Here is a 22,500-nt window from a genome sequence, read left to right as displayed (position 1 = left end):
CCTTAGTTGGAAAAGCAGAATGCTATAAGTCCAATGGCTCCAACAGGAAGAAATAGCCCAGCGAGGAAAGGAAATAAGGAAATAAATAAACTGAAAGAGAAGTATTGAACAATTAAAATAACATATTCTAAGAACAGTAACCACATTAAAATAGATCTTTCATAAGCAAACTATCAAAAAGAAACTTATGTCAGCCTGTTCAACATAAAGAAATATTGCTGCAAGTTTGAACTTTTAAAGTTCCAGTGTACTGCTAGTAGAAGAGGAAATATAAGATAACCTTAAATTTTGGATAAAAATACTTATAAGAATAAGTGAGATCAGAATTATTGACAAACATTTGACTATCTATTTTTTGACAAAGGGAAAACGCCCCAAAACTGATAGAAGCCTAACAGTCTTGGCTGATCAAAGACAACATAATCTTTTGGCATCTAGCATGAAGAAAAGAAAGTCTGGTACCAACATTAAAACTCAGATTCTTTTATGGATATAAGGTTGTTAGACAAGGAAATTTTTCATGCAAATTTAGTAAGGATTTCATTGCAATCAAAAAGACCATATCGCGTATCACCAAGGAATTAAACCGCAGATTAATTGGGCTAAAATCATTATATAAGGGGGGTGTGTTCATTAATGAATCAAGTTCAAATTTTTTTATATACGAATCCAGTCTGATTATATTCTATCTTCAACACGTAAATGCAAAGACATGCAAAGACATGCAAAGATGAAAATGAAATCATAATATATACCGAATATGATTACGAAAAATATAGATAGAAAAATATTAATAATCCATGTTATAGCTATGTTTTCATGTTGCTTTCATAAAAACTTTTTGTATTACATAAACACTGTTCACTCTTATATCATTCTGTCCTACTTCTCTTCTTTCACCTACCTTCAGCATAATAAATATCAAAACATATACTTTATTAACTTCATGCCCTCCATTCTCAATTTTATCTTTGAAATTATTTCGTTCAGTAACCTTAATTTTGCCTGGACTTATTTTCCTGTACGTGTTCTTCCTATAGTTGTTGGTCATTGTAATTCCTCTAATTTTATTGTTTTTCTTTTTATCAAATCTTTTCCTTGACGATTTTATCTACCTGCCAGTATACTTGCAAACAGTGGATCTCTGCAGTCATACAACTGCAGCTCAAATAATCTCCTTTTTATCACACTAAAGCTTTCATTTGTTCATATCATAACTTAATGTTTTTGTAATCTCTCCTTATTTCTTATGCCAACAAACACTCCCGGCTGTCTCAGTGACCTCACAGTTGAATTCCATTTCCTTTTTTTCGTCTATCTGTTATAAACGCTTATGTGCAATTTATCTATACCCTCCTTATATATATATATATATATATATATATATATATATATATATATATATATATATATACATGTTTATATATATATACAGCATATATATATATATATATATATATACATATATATATATATATATATATATATATATATATATATATATATATGTATATATATATATATATATATATATATATATATATATATATATATACATATATATATATATATATATATATATATATATATATATATATATATATATATACATATATATATATATATATATATATATATATACATATATATATGTATATATAAATTATATATATATATATATATATATATATATATATATATATATATATATAGTTCCAATTAAATCTACAACCTCTATTTCAACGACCTCCTCTTCAGCTTCGAACTAAATGTAATTTATATTTGGCATTAACCAAATATTGATAAGATATACTTCTAGTCGTTCTTATACTCACCATCAACTTGCTATACTTCTAGTCGTTCTTATACTCACCATCAACTTGCTATACTTCTAGTCGTTCTTATACTCACCATCAACTTGCTATACTTTAGTCGTTCTTACACTCACCATCAACTTGCTATACTTCTAGTCGTTCTTATACTCACCATCAACTTGCTATACTTTAGTCGTTCTTACACTCACCATCAACTTGCTATACTTCTAGTCGTTCTTATACTCACCATCAACTTGCTATACTTTAGTCGTTCTTACACTCACCATCAACTTGCTATACTTCTAGTCGTTCTTATACTCACCATCAACTTGCTATACTTCTAGTCGTTCTTATACTCACCATCAACTTGCTATACTTTAGTCGTTCTTACACTCACCATCAACTTGCTATACTTCTAGTCGTTCTTACACTCACCATCAACTTGCTATACTTCTAGTCGTTCTTACACTCACCATCAACTTGCTATACTTCTAGTCGTTCTTACACTCACCATCAACTTGCTATACTTCTAGTCGTTCTTACACTCACCATCAACTTGCTATACTTTAGTCGTTCTTACACTCACCATCAACTTGCTATACTTCTAGTCGTTCTTACACTCACCATCAACTTGCTATACTTCTAGTCGTTCTTACACTCACCATCAACTTGCTATACTTCTAGTCGTTCTTACACTCACCATCAACTTGCTATACTTCTGGTCGTTCTTACACTCACCATCAACTTGCTATACTTTAGTCGTTCTTACACTCACCATCAACTTGCTATACTTCTAGTCGTTCTTACACTCACCATCAACTTGCTATACTTCTAGTCGTTCTTACACTCACCATCAACTTGCTATACTTCTAGTCGTTCTTACACTCACCATCAACTTGCTATACTTCTAGTCGTTCTTACACTCACCATCAACTTGCTATACTTCTAGTCGTTCTTACACTCACCATCAACTTGCTATACTTCTGGTCGTTCTTACACTCACCATCAACTTGCTATACTTCTAGTCGTTCTTATACTCAACATCAACTTGCTATACTTCTAGTCGTTCTTACACTCACCATCAACTTGCTATACTTCTAGTCGTTCTTACACTCACCATCAACTTGCTATACTTCTGGTCGTTCTTACACTCACCATCAACTTGCTATACTTCTAGTCGTTCTTATACTCAACATCAACTTGCTATACTTCTAGTCGTTCTTACACTCACCATCAACTTGCTATACTTCTAGTCGTTCTTATACTCACCATCAACTTGCTATACTTTAGTCGTTCTTATACTCACCATCAACTTGCTATACTTTAGTCGTTCTTATACTCACCATCAACTTGCTATACTTCTAGTCGTTCTTATACTCACCATCAACTTGCCATTGTTCCTACTCTGTATTTGCACATAATCGAGCGAAATGGTATATCCGTCATTTCCATTTTCTATATTGTACTTATATATTTGTAGCAGCCAAGACATTTTACTCCTCCCAAAAAATATTCTTATGACACTACCCATTCACATTGCCTTGGGAAATCCATGCTTATCAACAGCAATATCTCATTTTATTTCCTCTTTATTTGCATAACTAATCTTTCTTATTCTCCAAATGAAGCCGTGCCAGATCATTTTCTCCATACTCATCTATGCTCAAATTTACTTTTTCTGTAAAACATTTCCTTGAAATCTAAATCTTTTACATTTCTCGTACGTTCGTAATCTATTTGAAACAAAGTTTTCTCTTGCCACATCTAATCTTATCCATACAATTACTATTATTAGTAATAGTATTAGCCAAGGTCGTACATAAAACGGTTACGGACGAACCTTTAGAGATTGTTACTGAAGATACGTACTTAATACAGACAGAGCTTCCCATGGCATGATATAGACATTAAAAGAAGGATACACATAACGTAAAGAGCTTTTGGTAAACAAAATAAGATTACGAAAAGAAAAATTCCACTTTCTCCAAAAAGAAAAGTATTTAATCAGATGGCCATACCAGTATTAACTTATGCATCAGAAACTTAGCGCCTTACTAAAACCTTAGAACATAAGCTAGTTACAATTCAGAGAGCTATGGCAAGAAGAGTGATGAAACTAACGCTAAGAAAAATAAGATTATCATGGATACAAGAGCAAACTAAATAAGAGGATATTCTAACGATATGTAAGAAAAAGAAATGGACACGGGCAGGACATATAATGTGAATGAAAGGTATTAGACGGATATCAAGAATGACAGAATGGGTCCCTTAGAGATTGCAGCAAAAGTAGTGGAAAGAAGAGAAGACGATGGATTGACAAGCTAAGAATATTTGCCGGGATAGACTAGTATAGAAAAACCATGAACACTCGAAAGTGGAAGGACATGTCTGAAGCCTTTTTCCTGCAGTGGACTAATTACAGCTGATGATGATGATGATGGTTATTACACACACACACACACACACACACACACACACACATATGTATACATACTATATATATATATATATATATATATATATATATATACATATATATATAATGTATGTGTGTGCATATGTTTTTATAACTGGTATCAGTTTTTTGAAATATGAAAATAACTACCCATCGTAATTCCACCAATGAGAAAAAAATTCGATGTAACAAAATAGAAACTATAATAAAGAAAATTGTTTGTAGAAGTAACGAGCATCCAAAGTCCTAATAGTATTCACACTGACATACGTAGGCATCAACGCTTTACGGCTCTTGTAAAACACAGAATGGTATAACTTCATTAAAACCCCCAGTTACTTTTTGTGCCGTTCGCCGTAGAAAATAATTATTTACTAGTGTTTGCGTTGGTACTTTTAGCTTGTTCATTGACTGGGGGCCATTAGACCACGAACGGATACATCGGTTTCATTTTCGAGCCAAAATTGGCGAATTGGCAACTCGCTCGTTTCCTCGTTAATGGTTTTTACACACAGGTCGACAGAGGGGAAGGGACGGGAGGGGAATGGATGGGACGGGAAGGGGAATGGATGGGATGGGAAGGGGAAGGAAGGGGAGGAGAAGAGGGGAGAGTTGGTGCCAGGGGAAGAGAGAGAGAGATGGAAGGAACAGAGAGACGGAAAGAAAAAAAAAGAGGGGATAAAGATAGAGATAAGGAACAAAGGAATTACGGGATTACTTGAAAGTCGTTGACAGAAAGATGAAAGACTTTTCTAATTAAACGGAGATTTTCCTGAGTCTGGGAAGAGGAAGTGATTAGAAGAGGCGCATCCATTCTTAGAAATATAAAACACCGAAGGAAAACATTAGTTCTTTGAAGCAATTTACGTGAAACCTCCTACGTCTGCAATTGCTTGCTCTGCTTGCTCTGTTTTGAGAATGATTTATTGTTAATTTTTTCTCATTGTTTATTTATTTCCTTATTTCCTTTCCTCACTGAGCTATTTTTTTCCCTGTTGGAGCCCTTGGGCCTATAGCATCTTGCTTTTCCAACTAGGGTTGTAGGTTGGCTAATAATAATAATAATAATAATAATAATAATTATAATAATAATATTTAAAAAAAAAATTATAATAATTTTGAATTTAACTGTATTGACCTGCCCTGTTTCTTCATCAAATAATATTTAATGCAATTAGGTACATATGTAACCAATCCTGTACGTGAATAAGGCCAGGTAATCTAAAGAGAGTGTGCGCGCACGCATAGTTATGTCTTACTTTTAAAATGTACGTAATACATTCCAAGACTGAGTTGGTTAATTAAACTTCCAAGAGATAAAACTTTTCAAATTCCTCTAATGTCAAACTATTCTAACATATTGCCGACTGAACCCAACAACAAGACAAAAAAAAATATAGAAGAAGAAAGAGAGAAACACATAAATAGAAATTAAGCAGCTATTAGCTGGTCAAACCGAAATACTTGAGTATGCGTTCGAAGCACGCGCCGATACAAAACACGTAGAAAACGGAAGCGTGAGCGTATGGTTTGGACGGGTCATATTTTTGCCTTATATCTGAAGTAGTTGTACAGGTCGAACTCAAAACATACGGGCTAGAACTCTAGATAGATACACACGCCTCTAGACAAGGTGAACGGTATGTACGTACTATTATACACATACAAATTAAAAAAGAAATAGGGCAAGATTTTCGGTATTACTGCATTTTTTTGTGCTTTTCTGGACTTTTATGTTTTTCAATAGATTGTATTAATTTTCATTGAAATGTTAGGAATATTAGGAATATTGGATTCAAAAAATGTTTTAATATCTGGCAAGTGACTTGAATGTATAGGCATCTCTCTCTCTCTCTCTCTCTCTCTCTCTCTCTCTCTCTCTCTCTCTCTCTCTCTCTCTCTCACAGATACGTACATGCACACATATAGATTATATATACATACATATATAGTATATATATGCATATATAAATATATATATATATATATATATATATATATATATATATATATATATATATATATATATATATATATATGTGTGTGTGTGTGTGTGTGTGTGTGCTAAAATTCTTACTAAGAGCTGAACATGAATTTATATATAGGAAAAAACACTAAAGGTAAGTTTTTATTACAAGCTGCTTGATTGAACGATATCACTGTTATATTTGTACGATGTGTTACGGCTACTATTTTCGGGTAAGTCAAATGCTATAGGATAAAACCTTGTGACACCAAGGAATAAAGAAAGATATTATTTGTATTATTCATCAAAAACATGATATAGAGGGGAAATACTATAATTATTACCCTAACTTGGTTTAAGAAAAAGAGAGAAAACATGAATTTTTTTTAGGAAATTTAAAAGGAAGTCGCTTGCTATAATAAAGTACGGGAGATTTATTTTTCTTTATAGGCTTAATTTATCAGTTTAAGAACGTATCAATTTATAAGAAAAGGTCAAGAAAATTTACACTTTAGAAATGCTGATGAATAACCCAAGTGTTTGATATTAATTTTGTATTTAATTTTAATTTAAGAAAATTTTTAATAAAAAACTCAACTGAGAGAGAGAGAGAGAGAGAGAGAGAGAGAGAGAGAGAGAGAGAGAGAGAGAGAGAGAGAGAGAGAGAGAGAGAGAGAGAGAAGTATCTACACTGCTTTTTCTCTACCATTGAGTGAAAGGAAAACAAAAATTATTCCCCCACAAAAAAAAAAAAAAAAAAAAAAAAATTACAGCTTATTCGAGCCACCATGTTGGTTTAGGATGTTAATTACCACGTAACAAGAGAACATCGAAGTATGAGGAAGTTTCGATTTAAAATTTCCATAGAGATTTCTTTGTGGAGCTATCTCAGAAACAACGCAATAACAGACTTTCATACGTATATGTGATACATTATCGTATAAGAGATGGTTTGCTGAATATCATAAATGTATAGATGATAACTTAGGTGTGCATGCAAGTTCATATGTATACGTATGCGAATATTGTCCATTTTGCTCAGTATTTGGAATACAGCTAGGAGCAACAGCAAGCAGCAGGTGCTAGCAGCAGCAGCAACAGTTGCAGTAGCAAGCGGCTGCAGCAGAAGCAAGCAACAGATACAGCAGGCAGCAGCAGCAGCTAGCAAGAGCAGCAGCAGCTAGCAAGAGCAGCAGCAGCAGTTTGTTGCAGCAGCAGCAGTTTGTTGCAGCAGCAGCAAGCAGTAGCAGTCTGTTGCAGCAGCTGCAAGCAGAAGCAGTAGCCGCAAGCAAGAGCAGCAGTAGCAGCAGCAAGCAGCACCAGCAGCTAGCAGTAGCAAGTGACAGCAGCTAGCAATTGCAAGTAACAGAAACTAGTAGCAGAAAGCAACAACAGCAACAGAATGCAGCTGCTAGCAGTGGCAGCAGCTAGCAGTAGCAACAGCTAACTGTAGCAGAGACAGCAGCTACAATTAATAGCAGCTATCAACATCAGTTATGAGCTAGCAGAAGCAGCAAGCAGCTGGGGGTCGTGAGAGACAGGAAGAAAAGCAGCAAAAACCATAAAAAATCCCCCCAAAATATAAAAAAAACTATAAAATCCAAAAAATAAATCTAAAAGATAAAAATAAAAGAAGCAACAAGAAGAGAAAGAAGAGAATCAGAAGAAAAAAAACAAAAAACAAAAAAACTTTTTAAAAAATTAAACAACAAAATCCCCCCAAAAATATAAAACAAAAAATACAAAAATAAAAAGCTATAAAATCCCCCCCCCCAAAAAAAATATAAATCCCGAAAATCCAAAAAAAAAAAAAAAATAAAATAAAAAACTATAAAATCTAAAACAATATAACAACCAAAAAATTCCTAAAAAAGAAGCAGTAGCAACAAGAGAAGGACGAGAAGCAGGAAGAGAAGAAGGAGGAGAAACAACCAAAAACAAAAACAAAAATCCTAAGAAAATACAAAAAAATAAAATACAAAAAAATATAAAAACCAAAATATCCCATAAAACTAAAAAAATAATAAAAGCAGTAGCAAGAGGAGGAGAAGAAACAGGAGGAGAAGTAACAAAAAAAAAAAAAACGTAAATATTAAAAAAAAATATATAAAAACCAAAACACGCCCAATAAATGAAGCAGCAGCAACAAGAGAAGGAGGAGAAGCAACAAAGAAAAAAAAAGAAAAAAACTCAAAATAAAAAAAAACGATTAAATCCAATAAAATTATAAAACCAAAAAATCCAAATAAATAAAAGAACTATAAAATTCAAAAAAATTTAAAAACTAAAAAATCCTCCAAAAAAGGAGCATCACCAACAAGAGAAGGAGGCAAAGCAGGAAGAGAAGAAGCAAAAAAAAATAAAAAAAATAAATAAAAAAATAAAAAAAAATCCTAACACAAAAATAAAATGAAATCCCCAAAAATATAAAAACCAAAAAATCAAGGAAAAAAATAAAAGCAGCAGCAAGAGGAAGAGTAAAAAAAAAAGAAAAATAAATAAATAAAAAAAAATATTGAAAAAACAATGAAAATCCATAAATAATATAAAAACCAAAATTCCCGAAAAAAGAAGCGGCAGCAATAAGAAAAGGAAGAGAAGAAGGAAGAAAAGAAGGAGGAGAAGCAACAAAAAACATAAATAAAAAAAATACCCCCCAAAATAAATAAAATACCCAAAAATAAAAAAAAAATAAAAAATCCCCCCCCCCAAAAGAATTGTTTTAATTGCTCTTGTTGTTGTGATACATGTGCGTAAATGAATACCTCTCTCTCTCTCTCTCTCTCTCCTCTCTCTCTCTCTCTCTCTCTCTCTCTCTCTCTCTCTCTCTCACAAACAAACACATTATTGATATAAAACTAATTTTAGTTATTAACAAACTCAACCTTCCCGCCCCCGACCAAAAAAAAAAAATATATATATATATAATCAAATGCACCAACAGCCATATCATAAGGAACCCACAAACAGCGATATAAGTCTGAGAAGCGTCAAAGGACAAAGCTGTGAATAGAGCTTTTAAGTGTTATTTTATCACCATAAATAATACTCAAAGGTCGTAGAGCTTTAATAGTGCCTGAGGAAGTCCCAAGTCAAATAGAGCTTATCGAATTTGGTGGCACAGGGTATTTCCAGGAGGGGGATTAAATTTAGTACTTGTGGTTATTGAAGACAAAAAATCAATTGCATTTGATGACGTAGACTACAGAGCTGATGAAGAACTAGGAAAAATATATTCCAATATCTTCAATTAATCATAAATATATATGTATATATATATATATATATATATACAAATATATATATATACATATATATATATATATATATGCATACATACACAAACATGCGCACACACACACACCATATATAGTATATATATATATATATTTATAAATCTGTGAATATATTTATAAATATATGTATATATATATTATATATATATAAATATATATATATATATAATATATATATATATATATATATACAGTATATATATATATGCATATATAAGTATAAATACAGACACACTCACACACACACACACACACACTATATATATATATATATATAATATACATATGTGTGTGTGTATTTATACACACGCACATATATATATTGTATATATATATATATATATATATTGCATATGCACGCACACATTGATTTCTTATTCTTGATTATAAATTATGGCTCAGTCATTCAGTTAGTTTTTACTCATGTTACATAATATTTTTCGTAAGTCTTACCATCCTTTGCATTCAATGTCTTCCCAGACTTTACTCTCCTGAACGTAGTAACCTGCTAAGTATGCAGCTATTTCTAACAGTTTTGCAGTCTCCATCATAAGGCTCAATACTACATACCATTCTAGAAGTTTTATTCCATCTGTACTGAGAATATGGAATGATCTTCCTAATATGGCAGTATAATCGGTGGAACTTCAGAAGTTCATGTTGAATAGGTTGACATGAGGCTTCCTTCATAGTTTATATATGACTAATCTATTTTAACGTTTCACTGATATTAGATATTTAATATCTTCTATCTATTTCTTCTTATATACAGTATATTCGTATCTTTTCCTCATTGATGGAGTCCTTCTGCTTTTCAACCTCCGAATTGGCTACTGATTCGGATAGAAGCAGATATCAAAAATTTATTGTCTCATCAGATTTTTATTTGAAGTGGTAAAAGTAACCTGTCACAGTAACAAAGCTCTCATGTATATATGTATATACAGTATACACAAAGACACACATACATATATATATATATATATATATAAATATATATAATTTATATTATACATACATAAATATATGTATATATATATATATATATATACATATATGTATATATACATATATGTATATATACTCTGTATATATATATATATATATATAAATATATATATATATATATATATGTGTATATATATGTACATATATATATATATATATATATGTATATATATATATATATATGTATATATATGTATATATGTGTGTATATATATATATATATATATATGTAGAGAGAGAGAGAGAGAGAGAGAGAGAGAGAGAGAGAGAGAGCTAGCTAGCTAGCTACTGTCAGACAGCGTCTGCCAGAGTCATTAACCGGTCGACGGACCAACCAGACCCCTCAATGCCTTTCACTTATTCCCAACACCCCTCTGTTCCCCTCAGTATCTTTCCTTCCCTTCCCTTCCCTTCCCTTCCCCTCGCTAGCCAACAGAACCTATAGCAACCTGGCTTAAACATCAAAGGGACGCAAACAATTGCAAACAATAAAGTAACTTGAAACTCAAAAAAAAAAAAAATAATGAAAAAAGACATAAACAAGTAGAAGAAAGTAGGTCCTTAGGCATAGGTCGATACAAACAAACAAACAAATAAAGTAGATGAAACGTTCAATTAGCAGTAAGCAGTAGGCGTCTACTTCGGTGTATTGGGAGCAAGGACCATATGCCTATAGTGCTCTAGACATTTAATGGTTTACAATTCTTAAATACAAACAAACAAACAGGTATCTCACCTCCGAGGTTTTCAAAGAGGCCTGAGTAGAGGTATAATATAAAGAATTATATATATATATATATATATATATGTATATATATATATATCTATATACATATATATATATATATATATATTCATATATACAATATATATACATACAGTACATACATATATATATATATATATATATATATATTTCAAATAAGCCATATATATTAATACATTAAAGTCTGGATTCTCTTAACGACCTCGGGATCAGAGCCACAGGTGGAACCACCCAAAGACTATAACATACAAATATCCTGGACGAGGGTTCAAATCCCCGCCGGTCCGATGTTATAGTCTTTGGGCGGTTCCGCCTGGGGCTCTGATCCCGAGGTCGTTAAGAGAATCCAGACTTTAATGTATTAATATATATGGCTTATTTGAAATATGAAAGAAACACGTTTAAATGTGCAAAAATTTATCATTAATCGAATGCCAAGTCCCAAACCTACCAATTAGCTACGATGGTGAAGATGGGTTGATTTCAATTCTAAGTACAAAAAACCTGAATTTGACAGGTATATGTATAGAAGAATTGTCATCAACTTTTATCTTTCTTCGTGGCTGAGTGGTATGGTCACTGGCAAACAAATATCCTGGACGAGGGTTCAAATCCCCGCCGGTCCGATATTATAGTCTTTGGGCGGTTCCGCCTGGGGCTCTGATCCCGAGGTCGTTAAGAGAATCCAGACTTTAATGTATTAATACATATGGCTTATTTGAAATATGAAAGAAACACGTTTAAATGTGCAAAAAATTTATCACATATATATATATATATATATATATATATATATAAATTTATAAATTGAGCACTGAAAATGCTGAATATCTTTTCAATGGAAGAAGCTTCTTGATTGAATTTTTTTTCAGGTAGTTCATGATGATCGCTCATATTTAAAAAGTACATTAAAGTTTTGCCCTCGTTTGATATTTAATAGATATAAATTATGTTTTTCCTACTGATTTCTAAAGCATCGCTATCAACTTATGATTAAAAAAGAATTAAAAAAGAAGGATTAATTGTTTTCATGTGTAGGTGCGTATGCATTTTTATGTGTATGTTTCAGTATTAAAAGCAATGTGAAGCTGTGTTATAAATACTCACGTTATATGGAAATCACCTTTGGCTGAGCCTCACCAGACTATGTCTATGTTAAGATGGAAGAGAAGGTGAGTTACCGCGCATGCTCACGGTGACGTCACACGGGAAAAACCTCTGTAGACTTTACTGAGCGCTCTTTTGAGATACTTGTGTCTTTTTTTTATGTTTATATCACTTTTTTTACATATATTATGCTTACTCTATCCTAATATTACCTTTTTAAATGGATGTTTTTTATCAGGAAAAGAATCAAAAGAATCTCTTATGAATTTATTCTCTTATTGATTTATCAAAGTTTTATTGTTACCTTTCTGTTGAAAAATACTGCATGATTCTTTTTATAAACCCTTCGTACTAATTTCATATTTTCCTTTAGAATCTATTACCTTACACCTAAGAAAAAGCCTCAGTATATTCACTTCAGCATGTACGGTTGGATACAGGAGTACCACGCACACCTAGCTCTGAGGAAGTACACCCTGTCACACCATTACTGAACGGAGAGTTCCTGTGTTTATCCAAGCCGAGTACTGATGCCATTTCTCCATACACTTATTTGTTTGTTTACTTATCGGGCAGCCAGGGAGTGACTGGGTGCACTTCCTCAGAGCAAGGTGTACCAGGAACTTATGTGTCCAATTGTACATTTGCTTCCTTAGAATGATCAATAATATCTGACAAAAAATTGCATCCTAATTTCAATTCATCTCTGTGAAAATAATTGAATACATCTTCAATTTCTCGAAGGTTGTCCAAAAATTGTATTGAGATCTTGCATAAATTTTTTCCTAGCCATTTTTTTTATCTAAATCTGCTGAGCCTAAAGCTGGGTATCTATTTATAAACTTATACGCAATGACTCCCCCCGCCCCCCCCCCAAAAAAAAAATATAATTTAAACCCTAATTCTCTATCATAGTTCCAGGGTTTACCTCCATTACATTGACTATGATATCATCATTCTCTGTCTTATAAGTTGCAGGTAAAGATGCTTCATGACATAGGAAGATATGCATAGCTCAGAATATAATTTTTAACAGTATATGACCAGTAAGATAAACCACTTATATTCCTTGAGCCTCTGCTGTCACACATACAAAAATATCATCATTGCAACAGCCATTAAGACTATGACTTATAAAGCTACCAATTCTACCTATTAAGAATAACCTTAGTCTGTACTTAAAAAAGATATCCTCTTTTCCTTTCTTTGCACATTTCAGTCCTTAATTAATTCATGCATACACATTTTTGCCAAATCGGTGTGTGCAAATATACTGGACATACTACTGCACCTTTGGGGTTGATAGTATCACTTTTTCTGCAGACTTTCACACATTTTCTGAAAAATTTTGGATCTAAAGATAATCAGTAGAAGCTGATATTGCTTCCAGAAATTTTCTTACTCGAGATTTAGCAACTGTAAATGGTGATTGTATAAGAATGTTTCAGACTATTCGGAGGTCCTACAGAGAGTAGGGTTCCACTGCTGTATGGGACAGCAAAAGCAGCCGTTAAAGTGAAGCAAGTAAAGTAAATGTAGTTAAAGAAAATTGCAGTATCCACAGGACCAAATACTACCTTATCTGCCAAGTCTTTAATGGATTTGATAACTCTCTGGTGGTAGTATCTCAACAGGTGGCTGGTGACTTGAATAACGTATTGCCTATGTAGTTACTGTTAGTTTTTTGAACATATATTATTACATTTGGCCAAGAATTTGGGTGGTGCTCAAAACTAGATATCCTAAGAAACGGCTTCAAGAAAATGGCCATTGTAGGTTTTGTCATGCACCAGTCGAGAGTGTTAGTCCTCTGGTTTCAGCCTGCCAGGCCCTACTTGCAGATGGTCACTACACAGCTTGCCACAATGAGATCTGTAAGTATATACATTGGAAAATATGTAAAGAATACAAAATTGAAGCCACAATGAGATCTGTAAATATATACATTAGAAAATATGTAAAGAATACAAAATTGAAGTAAAAAATAAGGTATGGGAACATGAACCTGATCCATTTATCTCCAACAGGACCATTACCGTCTTTTATGATAAGATGATTCCAACAGGAAGATATGCAGAAGGAGGTACTATAAAACCTGATATTTTGATCTGGAATAAAGAAGAAAAAATAGCAAAAATTGGATAAGCCAATCAGGCTTCATCTCTTCTCACAACCACATGTGCAATGTTTTGTTTTAAAAAAAATGTATGATATAGAACTTTTAGAAGGTTTGTGTTTTTGCTAATTTATACGTTTTATCAAGAAAATAGGCTGCTAAATCTGGGAGTATTTATAAAGAATATTAAACATGCGATGCTTGAAAATATATAGATGTAGAGATTTCTTTACTGTACGAATTACAATTCGGATTAATCTAGATGAAATTTGTCATGAAGCATCAAGATAACAGGATTTTTTTTTCATTTTTTATTTTTTTTTATTTTATTTATTTTTTTTTTTATTTTTTTTTTTTTTTGCAAATTCCTTACTCTTTGCTCACACTAAACACTCTAACACGTACAGAGCTTGTGACTTATAGATATAGAGAATTTTATGACAATTCAAGTCAAGAAATTTCATCATAGTACGCATGATGCACTTGCTTAAAATAAGCCTAGTTATTAGGGACATTATCATAATTGTTTCATTATCATTACTATACCAGCTATAACCATAGTTTGAAAAACAAGATGTTATAAGCCCAAGGGCTCCTACAGGGAAAGTATTGCTGTGGGGGAAGGAAATAAGGAGAACAAAAATAAACTATATATAACGAACATTAAACGAAACATAATAATGCTTGAGACTAGCTATGGTAAGCAGCTCTTATAGGAAGACATTCCAAAATCAAACCATTATTCTCTAGTCTCTGGTAGTGCCATAGCCTCTGTAATATGGTCTTCCATAGCCTTGGGGTAGAGTTCTCTAGCTCGAAGGTACTCTCAGGCACACTATTCGATCTGTAGGCTATTCTTATTTCCCCACAGGAGCCCTTGGGCTTATAGCATTTTGCTTTTCCAACCAGGGCTGAAGCTTAGATAATAATAATAATAATAATAATAATAATAATAATAATAATAATGATAATAATAATGATAATAACTGGGACTCAAGAAGAAAAGCTACCACTTTTTTTTTTCTTTTTAGAGAGATTTGCTACATCTATGTAGCTCTATATCCACAAATCTATCAATAATACTTTCTCCTAACTCATTCTTCTTGGTTAGTGAATTTCATATTCTTCACTCCTTCATAACACTTTGTTACAGTTTTCTTGATATCTTTATGTTTTCTTATCTGTTGATGACATTTTTATCCACTCTGAAGTTTTACAAGCTGCTCTGTGTAAACAATACAAATTATCTAAGCAATTTAAATTTCTCATTATCTGTCATATCACTTCATGAATTATTTTTTTCCTTTAAATGAATTCATTATTTTGTTCTTTGCCTTCGTCTTTATATCTAATTCATTCTTTGTATGTAAGTATTTTTTTTTTTAGGTAAACGCTCTACTGCCTCATTCTTGTGTTAATTTGAATGTCAGAAACTTCCCTAAAGAAGGAATGACATTGTTCTTAACACAGGATGTGATTTGCTTCATAAATCGCCATATTTGAACCACAAAACGGGATTTGCTTTCAGTCTTCGAAACATTGAATACGAGTTGATATGTAATTTTCATTGTCAGTGTTCGAAACACAGAATATGATTTGTATTTGTCAAAATTAATAAGTACAGGGGTTTGTGGGAGCCTATAGGTCTATCAGCTAACTCATCAGCAGCCAATGCCTGGCCCTCTTTGGTCCTAGCTTGACTGGAGAAGTGCTTGGGCGCTGATCATATGTATATATGGTCAGTCTCTCGGGCATCGTCCTGCTTGATTGGGCAAGGTCACTGTCTCTTGCCTCTGCCATAAATGGTTCGGTACTTTTTTTTTTTTTTTTTTTTTTTTTTTTTTTTTTTTTTTATAACATTGTAAACTCTTGCTTAAATTCTATAGTTTTCCCACAAAGCTCCTCAATATGTTATCGTGCGTTACTTGTCATTCAAGCAGTTTTAGTGGCTTACCCTCTAGGAAGAATACTCACTCTGACCTCAAATTACTTCTTTGCTAGTCTATATAATTTTAATTTCTTTGTTTAGTTTTAACTGCCTGTGAACTTAACTTTATTTCAATAATCAGTCTGAGTTTTGCAAGAATTTTACGATCATAAATAACAGAAACATTATCAGCACGAGCAACAATAGAAAACAGTGATAATTTCCTCTTTCGAGTCCTTTGTTATACATAACCTCTCGTGCATAGTAACACCATTTATTTCCTCCCTTTCTCTTTAATCTTTCATTACAAAACTCTTTTTCCTTCTCTTTGTCATCTCCAGCGGACCGTATCCCTTTGGAGAGACCACGTTTAGACATACGTCACTCAAACCGAGATCATATTTAAATGGCTTCAACGCCAAGCCTCATTTCAAAGTTTCCTTCTCCCCCCCCTCCCCCCGACCCCGACCCCGCCCCCTCACATCACGAGGCACCAGCCCGACTTCTAATCTGTCTTCCTACTTAAATAAACCTTACATCCTCATTATGCTCGTATTCCATAGGACATGAATATTTCTTGTATAGATTTTAATGTAAGGTATCACTATTCCACAACAAGAAATTCTAGTTTTTCTCATTGTATTTGCAATAATATTATTAGTGGAACATACTTCTTATATTTTTTTTTTCATAACGATTATAAATTAAATTCTGATTTCTTTTTAAACTAATTCAATTTCATAACTATATATGCATATATGACCACATATGCATACATGAGCCCTTACATTCATTTGACAAATGGCCGTAGAATCAGATGCATTATGTTAAATGACAGTTCAGAGCAGATTGAAAAAAAAAAAAAAAAAAAAAAAAACTAACAAGGTCAAAGAGTTGAAAGGGGAAAAACACTGAATTACAACAAATTTTCGGATAATGGGGCATGTTTTTTAAATTTATTACATTAAATTTCCTTGTAATTATATTAACTCTCCTTTTCATCAAAATCTTAGTCTAATTAGGAAATATTTATTAATGAAATATGCTTTTAAATGTTTTGATTGATGCATCGATGTAAAAATCAGATTGATTGATTGATTTCAGGTTTTCTGGCATCCTGACATTAAGGTCATTGACGCCTTTAGTAGGAGAAAAGTTGATCAGCGCCAATTAGAGATTTAAAGTCAGAAAACTGAAGCATTTTTATCTCAAGAATTATTTAGTTGATCGGCGCCACACTGAGATTTAGTCAGAAAACTGAAGCATTTTTATCTCAAGAATTCTCTTCATGAGGTTTATTTAACCTGATATAATGATTTAAATGAAATGATATGATTTTATATCTATACTTATGAGAAAATTTTCTTAGCAAAGAAATCTAGGTGGAAGTATGAAAAAAATTTACATTATATTTTATTAGAAAAATTTAATTATTTGATAATGGGTATTAAACACGATAATAACAGGACCGATATTTTTAATGAAAATAATTATAAATGAAAACTGCAGGAGCAAAATTATGCAGAAAACTGAAAAGAGATATTAGTGACATGACATGAAATATATGCATGAATGTGTAAGGCATAATTTACCAAATAAATGTACGTAACATGATCAACTCGAATTATGTTGTAAAGGAAATTCAACAGCATATAAATAAATAATATAATTATTTTATGGTTAGCAGAACCGAAACATTTACGAATAAATATCAGAAACATTAATCATAAACAAAGGAAAAAATAAAAAGTCCAGAGAAGTGATAAAAATGACAAATTCTTTCAGAATTCTTCAACAAAAATTATTGCTTCTTGTTCAGCATAGTTTTTTTTTTTTTTTTTTTTTTTTTTTTTTTTTTTTTTTTTCAAACAAGGGGTCATTTATATTACTTGAAAAAAACAAATATTTTTTTTTTAAGGAAATTCAGGTCAGAGCAATAAAAAAATACCTATTTAGGTAAAAATAGTTTTATACGAATAATATCAGATAAGAAAATACTCTAAAATGGATAAAACATCGAATAATCCAGCAAGTGACGAAATTGTAATGGATTCTTAACACATTTGTGCCAGGGTGTTGAAGTATGCCCAGACTCTGGTTGTTTAGAGATCATAATCATAAACAAAGCCTTTGAGATATATAAAGAATTTCCTAGAGATTCTATCCACCCTCCTGGTCCCAAATCTCTCTCTCTCTCTCTCTCTCTCTCTCTCTCTCTCTCTCTCATTCCATTCATGTACGTAAATATTATATTCGTTTAATCTTCAGTCTTTTCGATGGCACTTCTAATGAAAACGTCCCTCACAATCAAAATCAAATCTCTTTCTCTCTCTCTCTCTCTCTCTCTCTCTCTCTCTCTCTCTCTCAATCACCGATTTTTTTTAGTAAAATACTGAGTTATAGCTTACAGCTGCCTGTTTATCTGCTGCCCATTCATTGCTGTTATTTCCTCTTCTGTAGACGGTCATTTCCCTTATCCTGTTCTTATGTTGCTCTTGTAGGCTATCTTGTTCTTTAAGTGTACTTATATTTGCCAAGTGTTTTATAATTGTCTTTTCGTCGTAATTCTCTTGAAACCCTGCTTTGCTTTCAAATTGATCATATACATTTTTATCAGAGATTATTTATTTGTTTCTCTTTCAAATTAACCATATCCATTTATTCTGAGAGTTCTTGTTTATTTCAAAATGGTCAGTCATTTATCGATTTTAATGAAATCATTCACAAATGAAGTCACTTGAATAATAGCCAATTTTCTCCAATTTTATTGATCAATAGTAGTATTAGATTCAAACAAACATGATGATAACAATAGTAATAAAAATGATATTAATAATAATGATAATAATAATTGAACCTATTTCTCCACACTGACGATGTCGTCTCCCTGGAGAGCAACCCCAATATTTGTGAGAAAAGATCTTCTTGTGAAACTCCCTGAGAAACCTGGGTCTGGCCTGCAGCATCAGCAGCATCACCCCCGAGAGAGAGAGAGAGAGAGAGAGAGAGAGAGAGATTTGATTTAGATTGTGAGGGACTTTTTCATTGAAAGCGCCATTAGGAGGACATAAGATTACATCTATATAATATTTACATACATGAATGGAATTAGAGAGAGAGAGAGAGAGAGAGAGAGAGAGAGAGAGAGAGAAAATGCTTGGTTCCTTTTTCATAAATCAGGTACAAACAATTTCTTCACTGATGTCCAATTTAATTTATTACTTGATGAGAGAGAGAGAGAGAGAGAGAGAGAGAGAGAGAGTCAGTCTTGTAAACGATGACGTCACTGAACTTCCTGTGACATCACGATGTTTTGGCCTGGACGTGTCTCGTTTGTGCCAAAACCGACCTACGGCCCTGTGGCCATAAGGACGCTATTGGACTGCGGGGGAGGCTTTGTTTAGGTGGCTGAGGTCGTAAATGCTCGTTATGTTTACATCATCTACGTCTTACTCAGCTTCGTAACCTGAACCTACTGAAAACAAAGGCAAATATTTAACTCTGGACCAACGTTTTATATCAGAGTCTCTGTGAGGAGGATAGGCAAGGGTCTGCTCTCTCTCTCTCTCTCTCTCTCTCTCTCTCTCTCTCTCATCAAGTTGTACAGTAAACTAGACAGCAGTATGGAAATCATTTGTATCTGATCAATTAATGAGTAACCAAGCTCTCTCTCTCTCTCTCTCTCTCTCTCTCTCTTTATATTTATATATATATATATATATATATATATATATGTATCAATTTAATCTTCTGTCTTTCTGATTGGACTTCCATTGGAAAAGTCCCTCGCGAGACAAAATTAAATTCTCTCTCTCTCTCTCTCTCTCTCTCTCTCTCTCTCTCTTTCATCTGTGATAAATATACAGTATTTCGACAAATGCATCAACGGATAAGCGTATGATCAATATATCTGTGAATGATGCAATGATTGTCGGTAGAGGTTCGACGTACCACTGATGAGACACTTCTGACCGGTATTTCTTGCGGGAAATATTAAGATTTGTGTTTATGACCAATGTTCTGTTTTTACTGAGGCATTCCCGCCAGAGTAAACGACCTTTCAGTAACAAAAATATCATAGTCTTACTTATATTACATTATATTTATAAATATAATTATATATATATATATATATATAAATATATATATATATATATATATGTATATATATATATACATACTGTATATATACATATATATATAATATATATATATATATATATAAATATATATATATATATATATACATACTGTATATATACATATATATATAATATATATATATATATATATATGTACATACTGAATATATATATATATATATATATATGTACATACTGAGTATATATATATATATATATATATATGTATATATATATGTATATATTTGTGTTTATATAAATATATATGTATATATATATATATATATATATTTACACACACATATATATATATACATATATATACATATATATATATATATATATATGTATATATATGTATATATATACACATATACATATATATTTATATATATGTCTGAATGTATATATATATTAGTTTATTTACTTATCCCCTTGTCTATATATGTATTTATTCAGCTATCTTTCTATCTCTCTAACTATTTATGAGTGACATATATAAGAATGTGTGTATGTTGAGTAATTTTCAACTTATCTACCTATTTATCTATATATCTATCTATCTATACACATGTATATGAATATATATGTATATTCATATGATATGATTTCCGTCCCCCCTGTTGTTTCTTTCACGTATGTTGATGAAATTTTTGCAGATAATAGCGCAAGAGAAAAGAGCGAGAACAGATCTCCGGAATCTCTCAATGGGGGTTCTTTTATCGCAGAAAATTTTTTTATAAATGAACCCAAAGGTTTTCATCTAACTTAAAAGAATCTTCTGTTGCCACGTTCTTCGATACGAAGGACCATTTTGACAAATGCGAAGATGGTCCATGGAATATAGGAAAAGTGATATATATATATATACTATATATATACATATATATATATACACACATATATATATATACACATATACATATATATACTATAGTATATGGTATATATATATATATATATATAGATAGATAGATAGAGATGGAATATACATATATATGCATATATATATATATATATATATGTATATATATATATGTATATATAAAACATATTTAGAATCTACATTATATCACTAGCAGGATATCAATTTACTGTCAGTACGCAAGAATTTAATAGTGACTTACATATTAAAGATTCATTAAAACCTCAACAGGATACGATACAATTAAAACACAATCTGGTTTAGAAAGCAAGTGAATAAAAGAATTTTATACTTTAAAAACCCTGATGATCAGTTATTATTACTATTAATTCAAGCCGTGATACAACCTAATTTGGAAAAGGAGAATGCTACAAGTCCAAATATTCCAATGGGTATATCAATCTAGTACAGGAAAGAAACGAGAGAGTAAAGGAACAACTATAAAAAAGGAAAAAATAGTATATATATATATATATATATGTACATGTATGTATGTATATATACAGTATATATATATATATGTATGTATATATATATACGTGTGTGTTTATATATATATACATATATATATATATATATATATATGTATATATATACATGTATATATATGTATATATATATATATGTATGTGTATATATATGTTATATATATATATATATGTTATATATATATATATATATACATATATACACACACACATATATATATACATATATATATATATATATATACAAACACATATATATTTATATATATACACCACATATATATACGTACATATATATATATAAATATATATATATATATACACATACATATAAATATATATATATATATATATATATATAAATATAATATGTATATACACACACACACACATATATATATATATATATATGTATAATATATATATGTATATATATATATATATATATATCAGCGTTGAATTGATAAGTATTATATAATCTATGAAA

The sequence above is a fragment of the Palaemon carinicauda genome, chromosome 24, assembly GCF_036898095.1.
Source record: "Palaemon carinicauda isolate YSFRI2023 chromosome 24, ASM3689809v2, whole genome shotgun sequence".
Lineage (NCBI taxonomy): Eukaryota > Metazoa > Arthropoda > Malacostraca > Decapoda > Palaemonidae > Palaemon > Palaemon carinicauda.
Note: the sequence above shows the minus strand (reverse complement) of the source record.